Below are 6,395 nucleotides of genomic sequence, written 5' to 3' on the forward strand. Positions count from 1 at the left end.
TATGTACCTAGAAATGATTTTTGGAAAAAATAAAGAGCAAACTATGAGGCAGCTACAGTTCAAATTTGACCCGCTTCCTACTGAATCGGCGGAAATTTGTCTTTTTCACCAGAGGTGGATCAAGGCTTTTGACACCCAACCATTGTGTCAATTGTGCATTAAACATGGCCTAGTATTTTATAAAATTGATTTGGTCCATTTTTATGATATTTATTTGGTAGTTCCTTCACAAAAAAACCTCATTTCGGGCACTCGAAAAATGGAAAATGAATTTTACGTGCAAAGAAAATGAAAAATCCCTTAGGCAACATTGTTTGGAATTCCAAGATGCACCCTTGTGCACAATATGAGATCATTTGAACAAACTATGCCATGAATGTGGCCATAAGATTGATCATTTGGCTTGAAAGCCATGAATCTTTACGCATGATAGCTCATTTCTGAGAACACTTTTTTTAAAATAATTGCCGTATTACAATTTTATTTTTTTCCTGGAAACTTGGTCACATATAATGACACAATGCGAAGGTTTTCCAATTTTTTGATTTTTTGAATTTTTTATGCTCATTTCAAAATGCGGTCAAAACGGCGGGTATGACCGTTCCTAGCTAGTGGTTGAATCTTGGAAAACTTTTGATGTTTCTCTTATTAAATAGATACTTATGTACCTATAAATGATTTTTGGAAAAAATAAATAGAAAACTATGAGGCAGCTGCAGTTCAAATTTGACCCGCTTCCTGCTGAATCAGCTGAAATTTGTCTTTTTCACCAGAGGTGGATCAAAACTTTTGACACCCAACCATTTGGTCAATTGTGCATTAAGTATGGCCTATTATTTTAGAAAATTTATTTGCTCCAATTTTGCAAGAAATATATGGTAGGTCCTTCACAAAAAAAAGACTCATTTCGGGCACTCGAAAAATGGAAAATGAATTTTCCGTGCAAAGAAAATGAAAACTTCCTTAGGCAACATTGTTTGGAATTCCAAGATGCACCCTTGTGCACAATATGAGATAATTTGAACAAACTATGCCATGAATGTGGCCATAAGATTGATCATTTGGCTTGAAAGTCATGAATCTTCACGCATGATAGCTAATTTCCGAGAACACTTTTTAAAAATAATTGCCGTATTACAAGTTTTTTATTTTTCCTGGTAACTTGGTCACATATGATGACACAATGCGAAGGTTTTCCAATTTTTTGTTTTTTTGAATTTTTTATGCCCGTTTCAAAATGGGGTCAAAACGGCGGGCATGACCGTTCCTAGATAGTGGTTAAATCTTGGATATTTTTGTGTTTCTACGATTAAATAGATACTTATGTACCTAGAAATGATTTTTGGAAAAAATAAAGAGCAAACTATGAGGCAGCTGCAGTACAAATTTTACCCGCTTTCTACTGAATCAACGGAAATTTGTCTTTTTCATGAGAGGTGCATCGAAACTTTTGACACCTAACCATTTGGTCAATTGTGCATTATATATGGCCTGTTATTTTAGAAAATTCATTTGGTACAATTTTGCAACAAATATATGGTAAGTCCTTCACAAAAAAACTTATTTTGGGCACTCAAAAAATGGGAAATTGTTTTTTCATGCAAAAGAAATAAAAAAATCCCTTTGTCAATGTTGTTTGCCAATCTAAGATGTAAACTTGTGCAAAATATGACATCATTTGAACAAATATTTGATAGGTCTTTGACAAAAAAACTCATTTTGAGCACTGAAAAATGAAATGAAAAATTTGTATGTAATCAATCATGACCAATTTATATGGTCAAAAAATCTTCAAATTGTTTGGTGCGCTCTGATTGGTCCATAGGCATATCACGCGGATCATGCATCAACCACCGTCGGATGCTTCTGGATCCAACGGTAGCCCTCACCCCCTCACCCTCTCACCCAAACCCTAACTTCCCCGATCCACTCCTCTCCCCCGATCCACTCTCCCCCTCTCGTCCCACAGCCGCGACCCTCCCTCGATCCACTCCTCTCCCCCAACCCTCTCGCTCCTCCTCCGTCTCAATCTCTCGATCCCCAACCACCCAGCTGCCGGCGCCGCCGTCCTCCGTCCTCTCCCCCAACCCCGGTCGCCGACAAGCCCTCCCCTCCCCTTCTCTCCCACGGTCGTGGTCGGATCCGCGCTCGTCCCTTCCAGATCGTAGCCGCCACCTCCTCCTTTCAAGATCCGATCCACTTTTCCACCTAGAAGTGGAGGCTGGAGCTCCATCCCCATGATGGCCTCCTCTGCTCCCAGCGACCACGACCTCGGACCCCTTCTCCGCATCCACAACCCACGCCGCCGTGACTCCCAATCCCTCGCACGCAGCCGCCGCCGATGCCTCCTGGACTGCCACCTCGAAGGGACGACGATGGCGACTAGGACATCTTCCTCCCCCAACGACGACGACGTTCTTCGCCACCGCCGTGGTCGGGCTACGGTGACCAGCAGAGGAACTCCTCCGGCAGTGGGGGAGTCCTCCCTTGCTTCCTTGTCCACCACGAAGCACACACAGGCAGGGGAGGAGCCGCGGCGTCCAACCTCCACCGCCGCCCGAAGCCGGCAAATTATCTGATGCGTGAGTGCCTTCTCTCCTTCTCCCTCCTCCGCTTCTTCCTTCCCCCGAACTGATGTGTGCTGTGCACGTAGAGGCAGTTGAAGGAAGGGGCCATGCCATGGAGAGGCTGTAGGGCCATGGACATGCCGGAGAGGAGGACGTTCTTGGCCGATGTAGAAGCTGCGGGAGAGGAGGGCTCTGACCTTGACGGATGCCATGCAATGGATGGTAGCTCTCTCTCTCTCTCTCCCCTCCTCTTCCTCTTTGTGCAAGTCAGCAACCCCGAAGATCGATCTACCCAGTTGGATTACACCTGCAACCTATCATTTACTACTTTACTAGAAGAATAGCAGGAATGCATGATTCGTCTCAGGCTTACAATATATCTCATTTTGTTTGATATTCGGTTTTTCATGTGGTGTTTATGAAACATTTATGCTAATAATGCAAATGCTAACTAGTTGCCATCCGGTTGAATGCTTATTTTATTCAGGTCGGCAAGGCAGTCGGTGGGACGGAGGCGATGAACTCTGCCGCAGCCACGGCCGTCTGTGCTTCTGCCTTCGTGGTGGCCTTGGACTTGTGATTGTGGTGTTGTGCTTTGACCAGTGGCATGATTTACACACTGGCAATTTTAGGTTTAGGGAAATATGTATTGTTGCTCCTGATTGAACCAATTAACCAGTATCACTTGTCTAAGATCTGATCTAGAACTGAATTGCTCCTCTGTTTTGCTGTGGGCGTATGCTCGGTGGTCAATGATTGCGTGCTGTAGACATATTAAAACCAAAAATTGGAGCAGTTTCAGTCATGCAGATTAGAAATGAATCCTGCTCTGCTTTGCTGTAGGTGTATGCTCTTATTGCTGAATAGTTTGGTGGTATTGTGATGTCACATTACACCTGGCATAACGTGACAAAGAGCTCAAGAGTTACAACAAAGTAATCTAAGTTCTTAGTCTGTGTTATTTTAGTATAAGTAATCTTTTGTTCAGTCAAAAACTAATGCACGTGCTACTACCAGTAGTGTTTGTGATTTTTTTCCTCTACCAACTATCAATTAATTCCCTGGTTACTACTATGTAGGGGATGTTACTGTTTTAAGTTTCTATACTACTGTTTGTGCTGTTGCTGTTCTGTCGGTGTTATGCATATAGGCATGGGAGATGTTATCCTAGAATTATGCACTGCTTGAGCTCATATATCTCCATTTAACTACTGTGGTTTATGTTTCTGGCTTGGTGATATAGGAATCGGTGCTTGCTATGTCTTTTGTAGTGGTCTGATTACTTACTAGTAGATACACATGCACTGGCTATTTATAGTGCTTCATTTGCTACCGCTCCTCCAGGCTCACTGTGCCGAGACATCCGCGTCCCGACTCTCCCTCCTCCCTGACGGGCTCTCATCCAAGCTGGAGATAGCCGCGTCCCCAACGGCTGCTGCTGGAACCGACCCCTCCTTGTTGCTTGGACGTATCCTGACACCTGCATCGTCGACGGTGTCCGCATCGACAGCTACCTCACCAGGTCCCTCAATCTGCCTGTGGATAGTACCGTTGCTTACATTTTTCATCTGCCCATAGCGTACAATCTTCAGCTGTACTGGATTGTTGCAAATTTGTGTTGGACGAGGGCAACTACCCTGTCAACGCCCCACTCAAGGAGTTCGTCGCCAGCATCCAGTCCCAGGTCGCCAAGATTGAGGACGGCATGAAGGTTTGCTTCTGTGTGTCTTCATTAGTCTTGTTCTTCTTCATACTGACCAAATTACACATGGATGCTAATTAGATTTTGGAACATTGGCAGCAACTTAACACTACATTAGTTAATATGAAGACAACATTGAGTTTAATCCAGTACTGATGATTGTTGTGGTTTTTCTTCAAAGAATGCTTGTGTTTTAGATACTGCCACTTTGAGCTGCTGTAGGCTTGTAGTTATCAATTGCAGTTGGGCTTATATATTGTATGGGTTTAATTCAGGTTTGAGGACAGTTACTAGTTTGTAGGATGTTATAGGAATGGAGAGTTTCATGTAAGGGTAACTGATTCATAAGAGTTCGTTCTGTATGTATGAGAGTCCTTGTATAACAACTGGATAGCACAAACCTCGTCTATTTTTACGTCTAGTCCTTTCATGCCTGCTTGCTCTCACATTTGTTGAAATGTACTTAATGGATCACCACACCCCCTGATTACATGGTGCTTTTTCTGGCAGCAACAATGCAGGGGTGATGGCAACACCTTTCTCCCTCAAAGGATGGCAAGATTGCAACCAACCATGTCGGTATGGCTACAAACTCACATCTACCTTTTACTAGCTGATGATGAACCATTTACATACCCTGATTTAGATCTCTTCCAGAGGGACATAGATAAATCCTTCACTTGTTATTGTGTCATCTGCTGATTACTTCTTCTATTAATCGCCTAGTGCTCGTGTTAGTGAGATTCATCTAGTATTTTTTTGCAAAGCACGGAATGGTTTTGAGTAGTTGATCATTGCCTGATGGAACCTTCATGTCATTAGCTTGCACTACAGTAACCAGATGCAATCCATTTTTATTAAATGCATTCTGGTTAGGATTTTGTCATGGCTGTTCTGTTTCCTATAGATCTAGATCTGGTCACTACTGAAATTTCATTCTAGGACTTCATCATGTGATTATTAGTTATTTTTAACCAATGCTAGTCCTAGCATGTGTACACTCTAATCTCTAATGATGCTTGTCTTTGTGTTCAGGAGCTCGAGGTCTACAAAATTTGAAGTTCGAAACCATATAGCTCTACTCAGCAAAGAGCTGTCTCTTCTGTTTGATTGTAATAGAATGTAAATATTGTAATATTGTAATAGTAGGCATATCTAGGTTGTAGTAACTATGTACAGATTCACTACAGGAATCAGCTACTTTGCCGTTTGCCACGGTAGACGGCAGAGGCAAGGATGGCGGACGGCAAAGGCCTTTGCCGTCTGCCGCGGACGGCAAAAGGCTCCGGCAAAGTAGGCTACGGTAAAGAGCTTCTTTGCCGTCTGCTTTCTGAAGCGGACGGCAAAGGGGCCTTTGCCATCAGCGGCGGACGGCAAAGAAAGCCGACGGCAATAAATTCGCTGTTAGTCCGTTAGGCGTCTAACGGCAGCCTTTGCCGTCCGCCGCTGACGGCAAAGAGCATCAAGCCTTTGCCGTCTGCCACTGTAGGCAAACTGACCAAATGGGTCAGCTGCCAGGAAGCATAAGTGGTTGCCACGTGGCTTCTTTGCCGTCCGCGGTGGACGGCAAAGAGCCCATTGCCGTCGGTGGCAGACGGCAAAGAGCCTGCATTGCCTCTCTTTTCTGTTTTTTCTTATACCCAACCATTTTCACAGCAAATAGATGATACATATATATTTTTCACATGGCAAGTTCACAGCAAACATATGAGATATCCAACACATATAATTTCATCATACATGCGTAGTTCCATCAACCATACATAGCAAGTTCCACATACATGCATCCAACCATACATATTACGATAGTGTCATCCTACCATACATGCATAGTACAAAAGAAACATAGTTCATCCAAACAAGCACTCCATCTATAAAAGCACAAATGGAAAAGAATCACTCCATCCATGCAAGCTTCCGTGAATTAAATCAAATCTGCAAAATGATAAACAAGATGTTAGAAAAAGAAGAAGAAAAAGAAGAAGAAGACTATAAAAAGTAAGCATACTTAAGTAAAATGGAGCTAACCTAGAAGAAAATGAAGAAGAAGAAGAAGAAGACTAGAAGAATACTAGAAGAAGACTAGAAGAATACTAGAAGAAGAAGAAGACTATAATTAAGCTTAT

The 6,395-nt window shown here is 43.0% G+C and overlaps 1 long non-coding RNA gene across 2 annotated transcripts; it reads left to right on the top strand.

Annotated features, from left to right (window-relative positions):
• The first annotated feature begins 1,945 nt into the window (after positions 1–1,945).
• On the top strand, positions 1,946–5,953 carry LOC109758969 (uncharacterized). 2 transcript variants are annotated; one of them, XR_002231963.3, is made up of 5 exons: positions 1,946–2,582; positions 2,654–2,789; positions 3,055–4,278; positions 4,780–4,848; positions 5,305–5,953. It is a non-coding gene; the product is annotated as an uncharacterized lncRNA (long non-coding RNA). The 2 variants fall into 2 exon arrangements; XR_002231958.3 differs by having other exon boundaries at positions 2,660–2,789.
• Positions 5,954–6,395: the final 442 nt, after the last annotated feature.

This window comes from Aegilops tauschii, chromosome 7, assembly GCF_002575655.3.
Source record: "Aegilops tauschii subsp. strangulata cultivar AL8/78 chromosome 7, Aet v6.0, whole genome shotgun sequence".
Taxonomy (NCBI): domain Eukaryota; kingdom Viridiplantae; phylum Streptophyta; class Magnoliopsida; order Poales; family Poaceae; genus Aegilops; species Aegilops tauschii.